General features: G+C 37.7%; 1 protein-coding gene across 7 annotated transcripts in view; it reads left to right on the top strand.

The window, feature by feature from the left end:
* LOC120504096 overlaps window positions 1–24,080 on the top strand; it is a 280,389-nt gene that overhangs the window by 224,279 nt on the left and 32,030 nt on the right. For 5 of the 7 annotated variants that reach the window (XR_005627938.1, XR_005627937.1, XR_005627936.1 and 2 more), the window contains one exon: window positions 17,704–17,766. The exons of the other annotated variants lie outside the window; for them this stretch is intronic. The gene's annotated coding sequence lies outside the window, so the exon portion shown is untranslated. The remainder of the gene's footprint in view (window positions 1–17,703; window positions 17,767–24,080) is intronic. 7 annotated transcript variants of the gene reach the window in all.

Here is a 24,080-nt window from a genome sequence, read left to right on the forward strand (position 1 = left end):
TCCCACCTGCCATCTCTTCCATGTTTTCACATGCTATGATGTTTAAATGTCATAAAGCTGTCATAACGCTGTGACTAGGCTTTTTGGTTAGTAGAATCTATCACAATCTGCATTTATATTGTGCTCAGCACTTTAAAAACAGATTACACATTTCAAGAAGTACCAAAAAGACATATTTTTAATAACTTTTTCTTCTTATGGAGCAGATTCTGAATTGCTTTTTCTGTTCCTAGCATATAACACTACTATATTTTGCCCCTAAGCAGCATATGGGGGAGAAAAAAACAGGCTTAATGGCTTATTCTGAATCCTGCTTGTACTCCCACTTCAGACTTGCATTTATGCATATGATGGTGTCACTCGCTTTGGAAAAGAAGCAGCAATTCTGGGTGCTCAGGCTTAGGCCATGCCTTCCTACTCCCCACCCCAGCCAGTCTCACCCAAACGTAGTTCCTGTTCATCTTAGTTTGTGAACAGCTCTTAACACCTGGATTTGAATGCCAGAATTACACACAGCAACTAAGCAAGCAAACAAATTGCCAAAGTTTGCAAGCAATCACAGCATTTGTAGAATCTTGGTAGCATCTGAAAGTCAGTGTTTTATTTTTCTGATCAGTGCTGCCCATTAATGGCAGTGTACCTGTGCCCTGAACTGCTGTGATTTCTTGCCCCCCATTTGTTAACCTATTTTTATTATGAAGTACTGCAGAATATTGTTCACATTCTGTTCACATGTATATTCTAGGATTCAGTTCATGTGTATCCTTTTAGACTAATTCTATAAAAATAATTGTAGTTTAAACACACCACATTGCTTTGAATTAAGAAATAAACTGGCAGTGGAGAAGCCTTGCTTAGAGACTTAAATTAAGCAGCAGACTTGCCTATAAGCATGTAGGTGTAATGACAATACTATGAAAATATCACCAGCAACATCATGGTTAGATATATTAGGATTTTCAGTTTAAGCAGGATAAATATCCTTTTACGTACTTAAAGTGAATGAATTTTATCTCTGAACTGAACAAAATATATTATGTGGAGCATTACATCTTCTAATATTTCTCTATCAAAATTTGTTAAAAATGTAGTGGTCACAAACCTGTTCATTTCTCAAGAAAAAAAAAATTAGGTACACTGGAAATAGCACACAAATTCTAAATAAAACCAAATAAAATTATTCTGTGCAAACACCTACAAAATATGCATTTAATACTATTGTAATTATGTAAAAAAGATAGATATCTACATGTATGATACAGATAAAATATTATTACTCAGTTTAAGCTTTATAATCTATTATCTTAATTCAAAGAAATGCAAAAAAAATTTATTATGCATATACTGAGATTTCTTGTTTTTGTACTCCAGTTAAAAATAGAAGTCTTGAGGGATTGGTATTGGGCAAAGTTAAAATATGATAGAAATCTACATCATTAAGTACATTTGTCACTCTGAAGAGAGAAGAGCAAAAAAGAGGAAGAAAACAGTTAGATTAGATTATACTTCAACAAGAAAAGGTAAACAGAAGTAAGAAGAGAATATGGACCTCTCTAATCCAAATAAAACATTTTAACAATGACGAATTATGAAATACAGACCACATATATTATGGAGCAACATTTTTTCCCTGTACACAACTTTTTTAGCAGTAACAAGCAGATAGATCACACCTCATATTAGAAGAAAGAGTAGGTATTTATGTGGTTAAGTGTTTGAATGACAATTGAATATTCCCAGAAGTTTTTATCAATATAATAGGCTTGATTATACAGAGGAAAATAATTTCTGTTAATGATGCTGTCATTTAGATACCACATCACAGATGTATTTCCAGGAAATAAGTTCCTTCAAAGCACAAAAATCCAAATTGGGAGCGAAGATCAGAAGGACCAGTGATTTACTTTATTCCACACAGGTTATTATACTGCTCTTATCATCACAATATCTGATTATTTTCTGGTGGTGCATTACACTATGGGTTTGTACCTCAGCACTCTGCCTTTGCAGGATGAGACCTGTAGGCCTGGGGGAAGATGGAGTAGAAAAAGCTGAAAATATTCTGCATGTGTAAACACTAAACGAGAGGAGGAAAGAGCAGGAATGAAAACAATATCTAATTGGGTGAAAGAAAACATATTGTCATGTGCTGGATAACACGGTAAAGACTTTTGGAAGTTTAGGCTATCAAGAGGTTGATGTTTGATCCATGAAGGTTGGTGTCTGTTTCAAGTGTAGTTCAGAAATGTCTGACAGATTGTTTGAAGGCATTACAACCTACAGAAAATGCCAGAATTGTCAATGCTTGGATTTTAATTAACTCAATATTTTAATTGGAAAGGAATAAAATTTCCAGAATATAGTATCCTTTTATCTCTTCTATGAGATTGTTCCCTGGGCAGATGAGGTTTTGGAGCTTCTTTCCTTTGGTAAATGCTCCTGTCCCCAAAAAGGATTGTTGTGCCTGGAAAACCTGTGACCTTGTGTTCTCACTGAGTGATGATGCAGAGGTACCCAGACAAACTGCAAGCAGAATAAATTCAAAGATAGATTTATAGAGAGATTAAGCAAATTCAATTAAGCTAAAAAAGAAAAATAAATAATAAAATAAAAAAAGAAAAAAAACAAACCAAACAAAAACATCGAAAAAAACCCCATAACCAAACCAACCAAACAAAAATATATCAATCTACCCCCCAAAAAACCCCACAAAAATAAAACTGTGTTCACTACCCAGGAAAAAAAAGAAGCTGCAAATATATATGCAATGTGATTGAGAGGCCTCTGTAAATAAAAACCAGCTAGAAAACTATGGATTAGAAACATATTAAACATTTGAAAGGACTTTTTCTATCAAATATAAACTGAGTTTTATTAAATTTAAAAAACCTCTGCAATCCTGATGCATTTTTATGTCAGTTTCTGCAGGAAGGTCCGAGAAAATTTTGGGTTGTAGTAATTGTTTCAATGAAGAAAATTTCTGAAGAATTTCTAAATTTATATATTAAAAATATCCATGCACAATATGTGTTAAAGACATGCCCAACTAATTAAATGGATAATTCTTCATCTGTATCAAACTTTGAAATTAGTTGGTCAGTTTATTTCATGTCTAATTGCTTACAAATCTGTTATTTGCAAAATGAGCCTGAAGCATGCTGAGAAGAGAACGTCCTTGCATAGTTTTTATTTTGTGTCACAGGTCATTTTGTAAATGTTGCAACTGTCTTTCACATGGCCATTGAAGAGTTCAAAGTTATGTCAAATATCAAATGGATGTTTCATTTTGCAAATTTTCTTTAACTAGAAAGGGTGCAGGACCTGAAATACCAGTTTTCACCCTGCTGTAAGTTTAAATCGTAAAATAATGCATGGCTGGGATTCAGGCCTAGGTATCATATAAAAACTGTCCCGAATTTTTACCTAAATCAGTTTAAGGATATTCCTGTTTTTACAAATCCTGAAAAGGCAAAGCTACATATTTTCCTAGTTATAATTATTTGCTGATTTGAGTGACCTGAGATATTTAAGTGATCAGATAAGAGTAGTTTAACTCAGACTAGGTGGAAAAGGCATTCACATCTGGGCATGTTATAAACAGGCAGTTGCATCACAGTTTTTAAGCATCACATAGTACCTCTAGGAACTCACAGTTTGACCTTACCTGAAGCTGGACTGGTTTCTGCATGAAAGTTTTTGCAGACTTTATTATTTACATTGCACAGTATAATAGCAGTAGTAGCATCTGCTTTCTCAACTGCAGCAGGTTATCAATCACTCTTCCTCTCCAGAAGTGAGTTTTCTTACTTGCAGTTTATTACAGTACTACAGGGGTGCAATGCCCAATGCCAAAATAAGAAAAAAATGCATTACTTATCTGTAAAGAGCTTTAATTTTTTACAGCACCCACAAATCCATCATAGTCTCTCGTGTCTTCTGCTCCAGAACCTAATTCCAAAGAAGGCCTCATGACAGAGAGGTGGGGTATGAGAGATGTGGAGTATTTATTCTGTCATACATTACTCAAGAGAGCAAAACATGCATTTAATTGACAAGCAATATTTTCACAGGGGTTCTTTGACTACACACCTGTCTGGATGCACACACACACACACACACACTGCAGTATCTGCAGAGGAGCTCAGCAGGGACCAGACACCTGTACAAGGGAAGTCACTGCTGACAAGTAACTCCCCAGTACTCAAAGTAAATGGGGGCTTGGTCACACCACATTCAGTCAAAAGGTACTGACTTTTTGGGAGGAGTTGCCAAAATAAGGAAAGGAAATACTTTGTTATATACAACGTTGCAATGTGTATTTTTTCTCCCAAAGGAAAAAAAAAATGGTTTTCAGAGTGAAAATCAGAAAAAGAGGTTACAATAAAACAGCGCTGTGGTAGGAAGCCTTTTTTGATGAAAATGCTATTTCTTGTGATATGCTTGGTTTATCAACATTTCAAGATTAGGATTTACATTGTGACTGAAAATGCATACAAATACTATATCCGTTTTCTTTCTCATTATTAGGTACATTGTGACTGAAAATGCATACAAATACTATATCCGTTTTCTTTCTCATTATTAGGTATTTGTAGTGTGTTGCCAGATCCTTTGAGGGCAAAGCAGTCCTTAGGCTTATTTATTTAGATTGGTGGTGTATCTCAGGCTCTTCATTAGGCATCCAGATATACAGCTATGTCCTGAATAGGAAGGATTGCTGATACTTTTGAAGACAGATAGAAATGGAGGAGAAAATTCAAGTAGACACAGCTCATGTCAAAACCAAATTTTGCCATGTAGATAAGGAGGCAGTTTATTAGGATATCTTCCACGTATATAGGAGAAGCCACTTGGCTAGTTATTTGAAACTTGTACAAGCTGCCAGTAGATACCAGCATAAGTTAATGATCTGATGTAGACAGTGACATATTTACAAATGTTTTAGTTCATCTTAATGTTATATGTTGCTGTTTAGATCACCTCTAAAGACCTCGATAAAGTATTTTAAGGAAAATTTACTGCCCTAATTCTTTGTTTACATAATAAAACCCAATATCTGTTGTAGGTGGCTTTGATTTTAAGGCTCCCATACCCAACAACGCTCTGCAGACTTGCTCACATTGGATGGTTCTTACAATTTCAGTGAGAAGGTTAATTGTATAGATTAATACAGGTTTAAGAGTTTGCATGATTAAGGCCCAGAGACTTTATACAGCCCAGCTCCTCTCCCAGAGCATGGAAATAAAAAGTTCATTATACTGTGTGAAGACAAGGTTTCTGCATGCTCTGTGCACAGCATTACATTCAATCAGGTATATAGCATTCAAATTAATACAGGATACTGGCATTCCTTGTGAAAGTTTATTTCTCTTTAAGTAGGAAAAAAAATTCTTTACTGTGAGATTGGCAAGGCACTGGAACACATTGTCTAGAGAAGCTGTGGCCACCCCATCCCTGGAAGTATTCAAGGCTAGGTTGGATGGGGCTCTGAGCAACCTGGTCTAGTGGGAAAGATCCCTGCTCATGGCAGGAGAGCTGGAATGAGATGAGCTTTCTATGTTTCTCTGAATTCACCCTCCCATGACTGTTATCAATCCCCTGAGGACAGAACTAGATTCTGCTTGCAGAACTTAGCAGCATTTTAACTGAGGGGACTGTTGCCTACCTGTTGCAAACTGCTTCTTTCCTGCTAGATAAAAGCTATCCAGAAACACATTCCAACAATCTGGTTTCTTGGTTTTATGCTCAGTAAGCATTGGTTACCATAGTGTTTTAGAAAAATACTTTTTCAGGAAGCAGAAGCACAATCAAATGTAGTCCACTGGAGTTGTGGTGAATGAATGAACCGTCTGTTAACAAATTGAAAGCAATGCATTTATAGATTTAATGATTAGTCAACTTTAATTTCCTGCTACAATCACAAAAGTATAAAAAAGATGGTGGCATGTCAGTAAGTCCAGAAGTACTCCTCTAGGTGCCCAGCAGCTCCCAACCCTTTGAATATACCTCCTTATGACTGTCCTGTGACTGCTGTAAACTGACTCCCTTCAGCAACCAAGTCTTTCTGGAAAGCAAACCAGACAGTTCCCTCCACCCAAGCTGCAGATTTTTCTGTAGATACCTATCTCTGAGCCACTGGAACAAACCCTGCCTCCCAGTTTTTAAGCCAGGATATCCTTTGTAGTGATCAAAAAGTGTTATATTCATACTGGATTCCTCTTGTCCAAATTTTACTTTACATGTTTTTGTTGTAATGAAAAAATGCAAATTCTTGACTTTGATCCCAAAGACCTAGGTACTGTGCAAGTTTAACATAAAAACCCTTTAATGTTCTTCAGTTTATGTATTCTATGTAAGCTAATGGTTCAGAATTCCAGACAGAAGTTGAAAGGCAACTGAGGACTCTTGTTACAGTTTGAAACAAGAAATAAAGGTTTTCTACTTATTACTAGGCAAGAAAAAAACCATCATTTAGGTACATGACGCTTGTTGGTTTTCTGAAATCTCCTTTGTGCTGGTCATTCATCCAGAACTGAAAATTTCAAACCAATGACTAACCTACTGTAGTGCCTGGTTTTGGTTAATGGTTCAGCATATTTCAGGTTCTTCAATAATCATTCTGTGCTTATTTATATGTCACCCTTTGTCCAAGCTGTAGCTTTGCTGTCAAGTGTGAGCTAGAACAATCTCTTAAAGTCAGATGTGTTTTCAGCTATGCTGTGGTAATCTTGGCTGTGATGAAGCTCCTGTCTCTCCGCCAAGAAGAAAATTTAGATATTAATATGAAATTCACAGTGTGTGAATGTATCTGGGGAATATGAAATATGTAATATCATAAAAATCACTGAGCTGTGGAATCACAAGTTAGATGAATTCATGTATCATTACTTAATTTGAATTCTTTCACTAATGTGCACTAATGTTTGGTATTTATTTTTATGTAGTTATTCAGGATTTTCTGAGTAAATCTTTTTACCTGATTGGCCAAATCAATACCTGAGATCAATTTCTTGTTTTTAAGAAAAAATAATTAGAAATGTTTTGTTGAGTACAGAACTTTATTCTGTAGAGATGGATAACTAAGTAGCCAAGGATCTCGTAGCTAAGATGCTCAACTGATTGCATGATAGCTGATCCCAGTGCTGATTTGAGGATCCTGTATGGGAAGATATGAAAACTCTTGTGGAAGGAAGTCTGCTTGTACACAGGAATATTACTAAAATGTGTGAGGCAAAAGCTAAAGAAATGCCCTGATATGACTGCACAATGTGAATTTCACAGAGAGAGTGTGGAACTGTAATTTAATAAAGAGATAAAGGACTCTCCTATTAGGAAATGCTGAGAGAACTGGGCTTGCTCAGCCTGGAAAAGAGAGGGCTCTGGGGTGACTTAGTTGTGACCTTCCAGCACTTGAAGGAAACATTCAAGAAAGATGGAGAAAAGCTATTTACAAGTGTCTGGAGAGACAGGACAAGGGGGAATGGCTTCACATTTACAGAAAGTAGGTTCAGATTAGATATTAGGAAGAAATTCTTCCCTCTGTGGGTGGTGAGGCCCTGGCACAGGTTGCCCAGAGAAGCTGTGGATGCCCCATCCCTGGGAGTGTTCAAGGCCAGGCTGGATGGGGCTCTGAGCAACCTGGACTAGTGGAAGGTGGCCATAACAGGGATTTGGAATGAGATGCTCTTCAAGGTCCTTTCCAACACAAACCTTTCTCTGATTCTGTGATTTTGAGTTATAGTGCACTAAATTTTCCCTAAAGTTATTATTAATGAGTATAAATTTACTCAGAACATGCGTTTTCCATTATTCCTGTGAATTACTTCCAAACAGCACAATATCTTCTCTGTGATGACACCCACCAGCCATAGTGTGCCCTTTTATATGTTTGATTTTGTCAGAAAGAGACAGTTTATTGAAAAAAAGCTGCTTATATTAAAAAAAAATCCTATTGGAAAATGGGATTTTCAAAGATACTGGCTATATATTTTCAACAATCAAAGTTAATATTTTTGTATTTCAAATAACTTTTCAGCCTGTAAACTATATTTAGTGTATAAATAGTTCCCCCTCTGTAAGTCAATAACCTGTAAATTATACATGTATAGTGGAAGTAGGAGTTAAGATCCAGAGTCATCTCTTCCCTGCCTTTGATCACTCAGAGCCTGCTCAATCTTACAAGAAGGCTCTGTGCCTTTGATCTCCTCTGCCTCTATCTCTTGTTCAGGTTAGCTGGGGATGTTGATTTTGAAGTGTAGGTTTTCCTTACAAAATTAAGTCAGTCCAAACTAAAAAATAACTGCAAATGTAGCCATTTGTACTAAAAACACTGAAGAAGTCAAAATCTAGAATGAACAATTAAAACATTTAAATGTACAAAGTGTTAATTTCTTCAATATAAAAGTACTTTAAGATCTAGATTTGAGGGATTGTGCTGTTTGGGGTGAGAACACTTTGCAGAATCAAGAATTCACAGTGGGAAAATTGAATAATGCTATATTTAAAACTGTTCTAACCATTTTTACTTCAAAACTACTTGATACTTTGGTCTGCTGAATCAAAAACACACCTTGCGTTGGACTATAATGCACATGTTCTTTCTTTTCAACTAAGAGTTATGGCCTGGCCAGTTTTTTCAGGCTAATAGAACTTAACCTGCTGGGAATGTAACCCAGCAAAGTGCATGCACAGGTCCCATATATTTTAGGTAATTAAAATAAGAATATGTGTGGGATGTTTTTGGACATATGTACATATACATCTACCTGGAAAACATTATGATGTTTTGGAAAGTACTGTCCAGAACTGTAGTAATATAAGGATCTAGAGATGCATGTAATTTCCTTCTTGAAATAATTAATTATGTTTCAAAAATTCGAATTTTCTTTTTTTGCCAATGAGCTCTGCCATACTGAGGTGTAAGACTGTGTCATTTATAGCAGTCAGGGGATAGGTGACACACAGCTTGTGTTCTACTTTTGATTCAAGGCAGCTAAGCAAAACTATCCTCTTAGATAACATTTTTATAAGATTTTAAAGTATGAGCAGCCTGGATTCATACATGTTCATATAGGAAAAATATGAAGTAAAAAAAAAAAGGCGTCTTTATCATTGACAGATAAATCAGTGGTACAAAGAAGGCCCCTCTGACCTCTTTTGTATTACCAGTCTGTATTCAGGTCACGAATGAGTTCTAAGAAAAATAAGTGGCCTTGGGAGACCCTTGATACATAACCTGGCAGTAGGGAGCAAGAAGTCATCTGGGCTTTCTGCTGAGTTCTATGTGTGCAATCCCACACCCCTGAGAATTTTTCCTTCTGAAGCTTGGGAGAGGATTGTTGTTGTGATGGCGTTCTTTGTACACGTGCATGAGCTCAGAGCAGCGTTGCTGCCATTTTTGAAGGGGATCATTGGGATGGGAGTAGTACTGGGACAAGTTTAGGTACTAGGCATGCTGCTAAATCAGGAATCCATAAAAGTTTCTGGTTTCCATTATGGCTATACTTGTCCTTGTTTTGGAGAGATGTTTGGAAAAACAGACAGTGCTTTGTTTATCACAAGTAAAAGGCATGTAAGGAGGTATTTGTTGTTTACCCTCTTTGCTAGCTGATTTTCTGTGTGCACTGTCTTACTACTCTAATGATCAGGAACTATACCAAGTTATCTTCAGATTTCAGTTTTCAAAGGCAGTGGTCAATTTGGTGTAAACTGTGTGGGTGTTATTTAGAAATTATCTAATTCAGGGTAGTATTTATGATTCAGTGCAGTGTACTTATCACTGAGCAGTGTCAGGTATTCTGTGCTCAGTACAGTAATGCTGTTTCTAAAAACAAGTTAATGTTTGGCTCCTTTGCCTCTAAACTGGTAAAAACATTTAACTGCCATGCTACCCAGGAATTTTGAGGAGTGATATGCTGAAAGCTTTTAGGGGAAAAAAATAGTTCAGATTTTTTCATATACTGAATTGTGATGATAATGCTCAGCCATATTTGCACTTAGACCCAGAAGAGACAAACAAGGTAAAGCGAATGTTTTTCTACATTTAAGACTGGGTATATGTGAGGGGATTGGATGTTTTATCTCTTGCTGTGGACTTACTTACTGTTTCTGGAGTGGAAGTAGTGAAATAAATCAGAGCTGGAACAAGTATGTTGAAGGAAATGTCTGTGGCAAAGATCTTCCTAGCATCAGGTTTTGTTTGATAGAACACGATGGCATTCTACCTGAGCCTGTCTGAACCACTGTGTTGTTGCTTGTGGAGAAAGGAACATCTCTCCTTGTGCCTGAAAAACACATGTAAAAGGCTGAGTTTTTCTCAGGGATGGTGAGTAGTGACAGAGCCTGGCTTTTGCTCGGGCCTTGCTATGAACTTGTCTCCAAACCATCTCTCCTGCAACCATGCTGTTTGTCCTACCACAACTGTGCTTCCCTGTGAAGAAGAGAAGGGTGTCTCCTGTTTGCCCCTATTACTTTCTTTATACCATGCAAGAGTTACTGGAAAAGGCTCATCTGAATTCTCAGTAGTGATTTAATTTTGTTTTATTTGTACCCTTTGTTATTTATGAATATCTGCACACTTAAGGGAAAAGCTAATCTTAAAAAATCCATGAACAAGTCTTTAATTGCCTGAACAAGAGTATTGGATGTGCATTATCCAGTTTTCTATTGCTATGTATTTCTAAAAACTGTCTTAATCCAGTAGCAAAGCAGAAAGAAGGTTGTGAAGAGCTGGTACTCAGCCACACAGCCAAAGACCAAAAGTTAAGTTTCAAATAACACAGTGAAAAGTTTAGAGGAGAAGGAATTTAAAACAAAATTGTTCATGGAAATTTCAGAAAGGAGAAAATTACTCTTAAATTTAAGAGGAATGACATCTCTGGCTCTTACCACAGAGCATCTTGCTTAAATCTCTTAATTCGGTGCTGTTAACCTTAAGGCAGAAAAAACCAGAAGGCATAGTGCCATTTGGGGATAAAATTAAAGTAGCTAGCAGATGATAACTTTTAATTTGCATGCATTTTACAAATAATTTTTGTCACCTCTGTACACTAGGGCCTTTGAGAATGTGATCTGCAGAGCAAGACCATTTAGTTTGAAGTGTTATGCTGTGCAATATAGTATGTTAAAGTTATCCAGAAATGTGCAATATATCCAGCACTTGCATGTCCTCTTCACTTTGTGCATTTTCAACTTTTAACTCATAGTTTTAAAGTTTTAAACTAGCTACTTTTGTTTTCATGTTCAAGAACAGCCATGTAAAGAGCAGAGATTCCCTTCATACCTCTCCCTTCACACTGGCATGGCTGTTCCGTTTCTTTCCCATTCTCTGCCAATTTTTCTATTTGTCATATCTTGTATGGGTTGCCATGCCCAGGGAAGACTCTGATTTTTCCTTTCCCTTTGTTTAGCCTTTTAACCTGAGGATTTTGGGATGATGGTTGTTCTGTGGGAACTGAGTACAGTGCAACTATATTTGTCTGTGACCAGAAACCCTTGGCACAGCCCAGGTTTCCCGTTCTTCTTGCATTCCCCCTGCTGCCTCCTGAGCAGAGGAAGGATCAGTGCCCTATTCTCCCATGGAGAGGTTGTTCCTGTGCAGCTTCCCTCCACCCGGCCTCCCTGCCTCCTCCAGCTGTGCATGAACAGGGCCAGGCACTCCCACAGACACAAGTTCTTGGTTCCCTTTGTGCTGCCCGTGAATTAGTTCATAGGCAAAGCACTCTGAGGTTCATCTACATCTCTAATTGTTGTCAGGCACATATGCAAGTGATATTTTAACAGCTTTTTTAAATCCTTCTTGAATATTGGTGAAGCCAGTACTCATTATTGAGGGCTAGCCACATGTTGAAGTGGTTTTCCACACATGGAAAATAAAAAAAGACTGTTGGATGCTGTGCCTGTCACCCCTCAAAAACTGCTGCTTAGATTTGCCCAGTTCAGACTGTCTATTATTTGTAATTATTGGCAAATATTCTTCTGAGATATGCAAGTCAGACGGTTCTCTTGTCCTTTCCACATATCACCACTGAATAATACCCACCAAACAAATTTGAGCAGGATATTTATTCATTATTGTTTAGTTGGAGGTTTCTATTCAACTCTAGTGAAACCCTTATTTTGCACCATGGCTCAAAATACACCTGGGTATATGGGTGGTTCTGTTGGAGATGTATTATGGCCTAAACACTTTTATGGTTAATGGTAAAATGTAAGGTGGGATTAACTGGAGTCCCAGGCGCCTATTAAAAAAAAAAATAAAAAAATTGGGTTTGATTTTTGCTCAAATCAATATGAAAGCTACTAAAGTGATAGAAATTGAATCTCAAGTTTCAGTTTCTACAGAACTGTTAATTAAAGACATTTGGCTGAATTTTCTGAGGCTGGAAAAATTAATTTAGTTCTAAATAATCTCGACGATATGTCATTAAATCTCAAAGACCTTTATGGAAGAATCCCCTCTTGCACTGTTTTGACTGAGGGGTAATGACGTACATATGTCATTAAATCTCAAAGACCTTTATGGAAGAATCCCCTCTTGCACTGTTGTTTTGACTGAGGGGTAATGACGTACGGAGTTTGTTTGTGGTCCTTGGAGGTCAGTGTGATCCCTGTGGTCCAAGCCATGGGTCTTGTAGCAAGTAGCTGGAGTTATAAGCAGCATTTCCACTGACCTCCTGCTGGCACCTGTTCAGCCATTTTTAGTTCATAGGGAAAAGAAAAGGAGGTCTGGATTCAAAACCATGCACATGGCATTGCAGTCTGGAAGACCATCTGAGAGATCTTACATCATGTCACTGCATCAGAGGGCTTTCCCCCAGCTGCTGGCCCTTGAAAACCTCCAAAGCTGGAAAAGAGGCAAACTAAGCCATGAATGGATTTTCTGGAGCCATAGCAAGTTTCTCTTCTGACTGACAGCTCCCACCAGCTGACCAGAGTGGGGCTGACCCCACGTGCACTGGCTCAGCAGATGGAGCAGGGTCACTTCCATCCCCTGATGTCGTACCCAGCATCTCCTCCCAGCCCCTTGCCCCTGCTGGGCTGGAGTGGTTGTGCCTTCTCCTTATCCTCTAGGTCCCACAAGCATTGCCACCACCATCTATAGATGCTGCTCCAAGTGTTCTCCCCCTTCCAGTCACACTTGCCTGCCCAGAAACATGGGTCCCAGCCTCCAGGATGTGCCAGGAGCAAGGCAGGGTGTGACCTGTGCTGCCAGGCTGCCATGTGCACTGTCCTAGTCCCAGCTGAATGACAGCCTCAGGACCTCACTCTGAGGGCTGCACCACCATCATAACAATCTTCCTCTACTTCAAAGCCCACTTTCTCACACTTCCTTCCTTTGGTAATGAACCTTCAATTTCCTCCAGGAAAATAAAGTGGAACTGGAAAGAACTGTAAAACAAAACATAAAAGTAGCCGAGCTGGAGAGTTATAGCCTGCAGTGTCTCTGGGAATGGGTTTTCCTGTCCTTGCACTGCAGTTTCTAGTCTGTTGTCTCCTAGTTTGTTTGCCTTTTCTTCCCATATTTTAGCTATAAGATCTCCAGCATGCAAACTTTACAGGAGCATTTGGAGACATGCTAATAGGTAGGGAGACTCCCCTCACAGCTCCATTGTTATTAATGGGAGGATCAGAGATACTGCCACATTTTTAACATCACTTTTTGCAGTAGCTATTAAAGTTCACGGTGTAGAAACAGTAAACTCATTTGTTGACTACACAAAACTCTGAGGTCAATTCTTCTGTATGAGGTTTTCAGGTGCTGGGAGAGCATGTGTTTTTTGCTCAGTAGGTTACGTGGTATTTTCATTTGGAAGTGACATTTTCCGTGACATTTTACTTTAGAACAATAGCTGGGCAAAATCGAAATTTCAGGTCTGTAGCAGAAGAGTAATGTCTATTACTTAGTCTATTTAGTAACTTGCATCATTTATAAATTCTGCTTGATTGCATCTCTTTTCACAAAATCCAGTTTAAATGTGTTTTGAAGAAGGGAGGGTACTGCCTGGTTTCAAATGTGCTGGTTTGCAAACTTGCAGACCAGCTGTCCTACTCACTGGTGGAGATAAGAGGGTTCAGATGAAGAGTTTTGTGTTGCTGGAAACACAAGCAATTTTCTCAGGAGACTGCTTTGAGGGAGATTGCAGCAATATTGCAGCCCCACAGTTACTGGTGGGTATTGCCGCATGCATGTATAATTTCTGTTAGATAAAATCAGGAAGTAATAAAGACAGGTAAAAAAGAAGAGATGAGAGATCTGCTGTGTAGGGCTTTTTCCTTTTGTTTTCTTATTTTTCTTAGGGAGAAAAAATGTCCAGGGGATACCACATTAATCTGGGGAGAAGCGAGTGCTGCTTTAAATCAGAAAACTTGTGTTATACCAAGTGCTTTATTTTGGGCACCGTTTCAGTATGTTATGAAGGAAAGTTGCAGACTAGGCATGTTTACTAGACCTTTAATTGCTACATTTAGGAGAAAGGCGCTTTTTCTTTTTTCTTCTACCCTTCCCCCTCCCCTTTTTAACGACAAGAAGCCAGAGTTTGCTGTGCAAATGAAGCAGGCTTTGCAAGAATCAGATTCACTTTGGACGAATCTTCACATTCCTCGTCATCATTACATTAGGCAGCACAATTCCATCTCTGGTTGTTGGGCAGAAAAAGTGGGCAGCCTGCCAGGTAGACGTTTCCATGGCTCCCAACCCCCAAAGGTGATGCGTTTTTCAGCTAATTCAATGAAGAGTGGGCTGAACTTTGGGTATAAACTAGACAATAGCTGCCTTCGCAGTATCAGCAGAATGGTTTATGGGAATGCACTCCACATTTGGCAGAGCATCATGTGACCTTACGGCTGAGATTTTGTGATGGTGCCAACGGAGACTTGGAAAGCGGTGCCCGTTCTGACTTTTTTCCTCTTTTCTTACATGGCTCAGAAAATGGTGGATCTTAATACTTGACTTTAGCCAGACTCAGCAAGCAATTGAGCTTTGAAGCACAACTTTGCCTTTATTCTGGCTTTTTTGGCACACCACCAGGAGGCTGTCCCTTTCACGCCTGATAAATTCTGCTTCTTATCTCCAGATAGAAAAAAGAAAGAAAGAAAATATAACCAGAATAATTATACTTCATAACTGCGCTTTAGAACTGCACGTTTTATTTTTTTATTGGTGACGTGCAGTTTAGAACAGCCTTCCTGAGTGTCTGAAGGATAAAAGTTATTTTTTTATTTTTCTGGATTTTCTTTTTTTTTTGTTGTTGGGTTTTTTTTTTCCTCCTTCCTCCTGTGTAATGAACAGGCGTTTGAACTGGGCAAACGGGGCGACAGCGTTGAACATGAGATCATTGCAGCCTAGTGTAGCAAACTGGCACCCTGCCTTTTCTCCCCTTTGCTCCGGCACATTTGTGCAATCCCCATTTATAAAACCAGCGCAGGGGCGAGGTGAATTTTCTGGTCTCTCCCCACCTCTTGTCCTGGGCAGGCAGTTGCGGCAAGGATTGGTGCAGCTTTTGCGCAGTGCTTTGTGCCTGGAATTCCGAGAAGAGCGAGAGAGAGAGAAGACAGGCATCCTGGTCTTCTTCCGAGAAAGAACAGGAGCCCAAAGAAGAAGAAACAAATCTGAGTTTGTCCTACATACAAGAGTACAGAAAAAAAAAAGTGACTCTTCTGCTTCCAAAAAAAAAAATCTGGCATGTTTCACTACAGAGGCATCAGGACGTGTTAGAGCTTCTTAAAACAGTGTAACAAAATGAGCATAGGAGATTGTTTTTAAGTTAAAAAAAAAAAAAAGAAAAGAGAAAGATGGAATTAATTTTTTGTTTGTTTGCATGGTTTTTTCACTATTGCTCACATAGCAGTATTTGGCACTGGGTGAACACGTACCTTTCATATCAGGTATAGCTTCTGTTTCTTTTTTTCCTCTTTTTCTTTTTTTAAGCCGTTTTAAACATGTTCTGCAACTGAGTTCTTGTGTATTAATTTTAATGCAGTCTTCTCTTCACACTTTTTAAAACTAACTTTTTGTGGGTGTGTTTGATCTAATGCTGCTAAAAATAGAAAGTCAACAAAAAATCAAAGGTCTGTAGAAATAAGTAGTTAGGCACATTTTGTCTTAGCTAAGCACTGGAGTTATGCAAAGACTTTAATGTTACATGTACTCAGTCTAAGCTTTGGTTATCTCTAAGAAAGTTGTGGGTATTTAGATCTGGTTGCTAAGGAAATTAAATTCTTTTTTTACAGTGTGACTCATGCTTTCAGTTTCTAAAGAGGAGAAGTGAAAGAAAAAATCGTGTTAAGCCGCAGGAAAGGATCGCTCTTGTAGCCTGTATATTAAAGTTGTAACTGAGTTAATTCAAATATTAGTTTCTTACAGTTTATATCTAAATCTGTTAGAAAGAAATCAGTGTGATAAGCACTGGAATAAAAGGCACATTATTGGGACATTCACGAAGCACGCCTGGTTTGCAGCCAGTAACAGTAACTATTTTAAGATATTTGGAAAAGCAGCACTTGTCCAGGAATAGCTGAAAACAGTATTTAAGATACCCATTCAGGATGTTTGTGATAAGTGCATGTACAATTAAAGTAAGTTTTGAGCATATGACGCTTTAGTAGAGCCTTTTACTTAAGGCATTTGTCTGGCTGTTGTAACATATTCCTCAGCAATTAGAAGAGTATGTAACAAAATTCATTGTGACTGACAGATTTTGAAAAGCTTGGCCAAATCAGTGTTTTATATAGTTTGGATTTTTTTAAAATATTATCTTAGTCTTTTTAATTTATGCTAAAAATACAGATGTTCTCAGCTAGAAATTACTTTGAAATTACAGTGTCTTTTTCATCTGAAACTCTTACATTTGCTGGGGTTTTTTTTCAAAAGGTTCATTATATTTGCCTCTGTAATAAAGGGCTTTATAAATATTCCTTTATGAAATAGAACTGTTTTAACATACCCTTCACCTTTTATACATTACTGAGTAGAGAGTAATTTCTAAGATTATATGCTAGTTTTGCTACTTTATATTTTTGTTGTTCTGCAATGAATTCTGGGAAATTGCTGAATGGAGACCTTATATATATATATGACACATACATCTCCATATACCCATTTTGGACCAGAAAGAGTTTCTTACATTTATGGTGATACTGCTCTCTGCTATAGTTTGTTGGAATAGTTTTGTTTGTCACTGTTACCTAAGCCTGTTGAGAAACCAAGGCTTGCATTAGCTTAAAGTAACTTTTCAAATTTCTCTATCTGGTCAGACAAATCACTCCCCCAGTCCCCCCCTCCCCCCAATAAGTTTTTGCAAATGTTTCTTAATTTCAGCCACTTAGTTTATGCCCATATTTTTCTGACATTCCGTACCTAATTACCTCATTGTGTTCACTGCTTGATAAAAAGTACTCCCTTTTGTTAAGTTTGCTCCTTCTCTTCTGAAATTGCTAATAGAAATTAAGTATTTGTAGGTTGAAAAAAAAAAGGCTAGAAAATAATAAAAGAAAGAGTCCCTTTTCCAAAGCGTGCATGTTCACAGCATGTCTTCCCATGGCCCTGAGGAGGGGCGTCAGTACTGTCGGGTTTATATCTTAAAAGCATAATTACTAATTTTGTGTATGTTTCATGTTAAGAAAACTGACATAAAACAGATATTTCAAAATCTTGCTCTCACTGTTTTTTGTTGGCTTTTTTTTTTGTTTATTTTTTTACTTTAGTGAAAGAAAAATGAAAATGAAAAAGGAAAATGACGAAGTTAATGGTACCAAAATTCAAAGAAGGTAATACAGTGATCTTAAATAACTTTTTTTTTTTTTTTTTTTTTTTTTTGTTGATTATATAGTAAAGTTATTGGAAGAACCTGAAGCAGTATAAAAATATATTTCCTTAAGAAAACCTACAAATATAATTTCAGAGATGTGTGTTAAACTTTTGCTGTCATCATTTGCTGTTGGGAATGTTGCAGATTGTGTAGCTGTAACTGCATAAAGATGTAGTTTTATACTCTATGTTTACATGAAGCTTAAGAATTAACTGAAAATTCAGAACATAATTGTTCTTTGGTTAGGCCTAGAAGATATATAAGATATATAATATATATAAGAACATATATTTACTAATATACTCATATTACTAATATATTTGTAGTACGTATATCTACTTTCTACTATGTAACTATAATGCAGTGACCAATTTTTTTTCAATCTGAAATATGTCTTCTATTCACAAAAATAAATAGAAAGAAAATTGGAAAAGCAATTTTATAACACTTATTACAATCATTCAGTAAGTTGTATATGCAGCCTGCATACTTATTTCTGATACTAGGATAACTATTCTAGTTTGAGGGCTTGTCTCTATATATTCTCTACAGCATCAGCAGAATGCAGTTATGAAAATATCATTCTTTCTGAATGCTGAAGTGTTGCATAGAAAGTGAAAGCAGGTTTAAAAGAGACTTTTCTAGAAAATAATTTAAAGTTATTTTAAAATGCAAGAGGGTATGAACATGCAAGATTTTATTCACTAATTTAAAAAATAAAAGGGAAGGAAATGGTAATTCCCTAATGCTCAGCTGTCATTACTGAACCAGAAATACATGTTGAAGTCTGCAAGAAAATGAAACATTGCCTTGGTAAAAAAACTTTGCTATTGACAAACATTTATTCTCTTGAAAAGTATTTTGCCCAAATAACAATGGCAGAATTAGGACTATGTGAGAAGTAGTGGAAGGAAGGCATTAAAATTTTATTCAGATACAGATTCCAGTTACCTGCTCAAATTAAAATACACCTTTATATGGTGTCTGGTTTTAAAATTATACCTGCATCTCATGGCTGTATTTTACAAATGCCTTTGCATTCATATGGTTGCAAGTTATTCTGATGTGTCAGGTGCTGTGCTTAAAGATGCAGTGTTTATCAATGTTTTTGGTTACAGTATGAAAGTTATAAAATTGTGTCTGTGTGTCACCCTTCTGAATTACTGGGTTTTGCCCCAAATAAGTTGTTTTCAGTATGGTGTTTAGGGTACCCAACATTCAGTTTGGGATAATTTTAGTGGGTTGCTTGCCGGTCGCAAGAAGGATGGATTTGTTGTAGGTGTTAACCCTGAAGTTTTGCAAGATTGCATTTCCACTTGCATTCTTATTACTAGGGAATTGCATTGATGGGAGGGTTAGTGAATAAAATATACAAATTAACTTCTTTGTTTTGTTTAGTGGCTGTTATCTAATCAACAAGTTATTGTCAAGCAGTACTTTAGTTGTGTAATGTGAAGAAATAGAAGTGTAATGTGAAGAAATAGCTATGCAGTTGTATGGGAGCAGCACTCCACTGTGCCTTGTTCCATCTCAGATTTTGTGGGGTAAATTTTATTTTGAGTTGTAGTACATGATATGAGCTCAGACACAAAGGAAAACCTGTACTGTTCACTTCTGTGTCATGTCCAGTTGTTGATTCCAGTGGAGTACACCATAGTCAGATGCAAGTTGGGAGCTGAGGGTTCATCAGTAAGGGAAACGCACAAATGGACATTGAAGACAAAACAATCTCTTGCTGTTAAACTGTTAAAACAAAAATCCTTCAATTTTCAAATAGAAACTAGTCACAAATCTTTGGCTTGTTTGTTGCCTCCGCCATTTATGCAGTTAAGCTTGGAGGAGCCTTCTTTGCAATAGATGGTCATGTTTTCATTCTTGAGTATCATTCTCACATCGCATCATATGTTTGTTTGTCAAAAGTCTTCTGCACTCCCTGTAAGAGGAAAACCCTAACCAGCGATGCCAATTGGCATAAACCCGTAGATCCGATCTTGTGTTGAAACGCACTGCACAAGCTCGCTTCTATGGGTCTGTGTCAGTGTGGTGATCTGGCAAAACTTCACGCAGCACCCACTGCAGTGGGGTTTGACAACAGGCCCAAAGGAGTGTACGAAACCATGTACTGATTCTGGAATTCTTCTCTTGTTCGTTGCCTTTCAACCTGATTAAGGGATTTGTTCTTTTATAGGTTGCTTTAAGCATCTTTGGCTTAATGTCTTATTAAAATTTAGAAAGAGGTGTGAGGGAATTGTAGGGTTTCCAACGAGGGAGTGTAGCATATATAATTTCCTGGCCTTATTAAATGTGCTGTTCCATGGTATTACATTCAAAAAAGAAAGAAGGCATTTATATTTTATTTTTATTGTTAAGTAACACCAAATACTAATTTCTTTCCAGAAGTGTTCTGGGTTTGCCTCATCCCTATCAAATATGTATGTATATATATACGCACACAGCACACGTATATATCTTTATACATATATAAACAAGATAGAACAGAAGTTCTACTTCTGCAGTAGAAAAATCTATCTAAGAATATTCCTTATGGTCTGAAAAGTGGGAAATAATTACAGTTGAAAGCCTCCCCCCATGGGAAATACGTAGGCCAGTGGCTGCTGTCACATTTCAAAGAAAGGCTGAAGAAATGAAGAAGACTTTATGGTCACCGTCGGAAGCTGTGTGCATCCGGGTTGAGGTAGTAGGTTGTATGGTTTAGAGTTACACCCTGGGAGTTAACTGTACAACCTTCTAGCTTTCCTTGGAGCACACTTGAGCCATCGAGGAATTCATCACCACTTTAATCTGATCAGGGAAAGTATGCAAAAAGGTATTGTTTCATGGCTGTGCATAATGATCACTCTGAGGCTTTATTGATGTTGAAATAGTCCTGATGACTTGATTATTTCATTTAAATCCTGTTATGAACAATGCTGACACATTGCCTTAATGGACTGCGACTATATACTGCAGACACTTAAGGAAAGAATGATTATTATCTTAATTCCATTAACAGGAAAGCTTTAAAAGTTATTTTTGTTTATAAACTCAGGAAAATACCAAGTATTTAATGCTTTTTTCTTTCTTCAGGGAATAGCTTATCCTATACATTTGATTTTTATTGTTGGCGTTATATAGGTCTATATATTTTTGAAAAGGAAAAGAACATTTTCTTTTGTCCTTAAAATGCTTTCCAGAAAATATTGCATGCTGCTGCTTGGATAGCAGTGGCAATATCACAAGTTGATCCTGGTCTTCCCTGGATTTATGATATTATTCCTTTATGCCTGAAGAACTCAGTGTTATGAGCACAGATCCAAATGACCTGCAGGCCCACCTGTGTTCCCACCTTCCTGTGACTCACTGACTCAGCCCAGCCCTGCTCTGGGTGTCAGCACCTGTGTCCTTACACAGCATGTCAGACCAAATGTCAGGCCAGGGTCAGACCTGACCCAAAATGCACTTGTCTGTTTCGGTCCTTGATTTCTAGCTCAGCAGGACTTGGGGAAGTCACACTCCCTGTGCTCTCCAAAACACTGGAAACTGCCCCCAGTATCAGGTCCCAGCACTGGGTGCCTCCACCTATGTAGGATGGGTGCCATAGACAAAATTATCCAATCATCCCTCCTCAATCCTGGTGTTCTCTGTCTATCTACATGCCTTCTGCATGCTTTTTTTTTTTTTTTTTTTAGGAACTACCAGAATGAACCAAGAAAAAAAATATCCTATTCTGACTCTGGAGCCAAAATTAGGCTTGTGGAGGTTTATGCCCCAATTTGTGTGACCCCATTTCATTCTGGTTTGCAGTCTTTCACATCCTGTCTGGAAAAACAAAGAAATGTCCCTTAAAATGTACCTCCCATGAGCAGATATTCTGACAAAAAAGACAAAAAGAGTGAGTGTTCCCACTCCTAGAAACAGCTATGAAGCAAGAGAGAAAAGAGCTGTGCCTCTATATTCACCATGACTTTTTAAGTGAGGGCTACTTCTGGAAGTGACCTCAAAGATGAGGCCTCCCCAGTGAGATGGAGCACACATTATTGCCAAAGTCAGAGCATCTGGACCAGACAGTGATGCTCATTCCAAAATAGTAGGGAAAAAGTGATACTGTCTTTTTCCACATATTTTTCCATAAAAAGTGAAAAGGAGTATTATTTTCAAGAATAATTTATCATTAAAGACAGCAACAGTGATAATTTTGCTGGAAAGTGACTTAGGTTTGTTTTTGTGCTCTGCAAAAGAGTGGAGCACAAGACCCCTGTGATGTTGTGGTCAGGGACAGATCAGACTCCTATGGGATGAGGAGAGGATGAAATGTGACTGTTCCACATAGGGGTGAGGGATCTGTTCCTTGAGCTGCCAGGTTACAGCAAACAGTTCTCTTTTCAGGGTATTTTGGAAGCCCTGAATTTCTGACTTTACTTTTATTGGAGGTGAACATAACAAGATGTTTGATATCTCCAATGTTTAGTTGTTTTATGTTCTCATCAGCAAGGACGGTTAAGAATGTGTGTTTTAAGTGGATTTGAATGTTGATTGTATTTTGGTTGAGTTTTCTTTCCATGTCTGTGTATTAAAAAAAATCATTTGCTCACAGGTCCCTATGTTTGTCTCCTACCAGCTTAAAGTTTACCTGAACCCTTTTCTAGATAAGGAATAACAGGAGGAGATGAAAACGGACATAGTTTATCTTTTTACAGCACTTATTTTCAGTGATTAATTTTTGTGATAGGAATTTGAGAAAGAGGATCTGCATCACAGGTGGATCCAAACTGAATTTTAAGTTTGTCTTAAAGTATATGGGACAGAGGAGAGATGAGGTTGAGTGAATCAGAATTGCTCCAAGCTGATGGAAAATGCTTAAGGGAGCAGTGGCTAAATGGGATGATTGAGGGGAGACCTCCATCAACCAGTGAAGCCTAACAGGGACCAGTCACAATCTCAGTAAAAACTGCAATATCCTCTGTGGATTCAAAAAGACTCGGGTCACCAGTACATTTTCTTTTGTTATTTTAATTTTTTTTTTCTTTTGTAGTTTAAGTTCACTGGAAAGAAACATTGTAATTGCTGGTTTCTGCCAACAGAGCAACAGGTGTTCAATCCTTTTGTATTAATTCTTCAATTAGTTGCAAAATAAGGGGAATTGTTTATACTAAGCTGAACTGAATAGAAATGACTGATGCAGAAAATGTGGGAATGTTTCATCTGTCCTTCAAAGACATGATAAATTTGTAATTCTATCAGGCCTAGTTGCAGGTTGCTATGCAAATTTTCATTGCAGCATCACCAGCTTTAATGAATATACATTTTCTCTATTTCTTTCTCTGTTCTTTAATTTAGGTTTTTTACCCTGTAATGTGCAATACATTGTTTTGGCAAGAGTTATCAAGTTACAAGCAAAAAATGAATGAGACTGTGAGGTAATTTTGAAGCGGATTAAGGTAGAGAATGAAAAACAAAGAGGGGAAAAAAGCTCTATTAAGAACAGCTGGATGGAGTTAGGTCTTCCGTGATTTCATTTTAAAGTCATAAAACATATTGTCTATTTTAAGTAGAGTCTGACATATTTTACCTTTGCAGTGCAAAGGTAAGTGTGCCTCGTAGACTCAGCATTACACTGATGTGATGTTTCTGTAGGAAATAAATGCACTTTGTGGCATGACTAAATGGGGATGGGTTCCAACCTTGGGCCCATCTGAGAGTGTTTGTTCCTGTAAGTAAGAGAGAACATTGTCATTATTGTGCCTTTACTTGGCTTCTTGCATTTGGAAAAAATCTCTATTAAGATATTCAGGGAAAATCTGGAGATCCAATGGGTCTGCAACTCCCAGTTGTTCCTTTGGGAGACACATCCTCAGAGTTTCACGAGTTTGGTCCCAAAGAAAAGCTGCAGAGGGACTGACTCACCCAGCACTCTTTGCTTGCCACAATTTCCTTGGTAAAGATTGAGGCTCATCCATGGTGTACCCTGGTTCCCAACAAAGCACTACAGCATGATCAAAAACCCACTGCAATTCCAGGTCCTGCCTGTTTTAAGACCTAGGTCACTTCAGAGTGCTGGGGAGAATTTGTATTTCCTTCTACAGACCACAATGTCTTTTTCCAGGGGCACATCCAAAGAAAACAGAGTGAGAGGGACATTTCTGGGTTAACAGTCATGACTTGGAAGCACTAAAAGAACTTGGGTGTTTTGGGCACAGCCATTTTGAGACCTTTCCCTGTACCAAAGGTGACATTAATCCAGTTTACCAGAAAAGGTAAAGTAAGTTATTACTA

This window comes from Passer montanus, unplaced genomic scaffold (assembly GCF_014805655.1).
Source record: "Passer montanus isolate IOZ18808 unplaced genomic scaffold, ASM1480565v1 scaffold28, whole genome shotgun sequence".
NCBI classification, from domain to species: domain Eukaryota; kingdom Metazoa; phylum Chordata; class Aves; order Passeriformes; family Passeridae; genus Passer; species Passer montanus.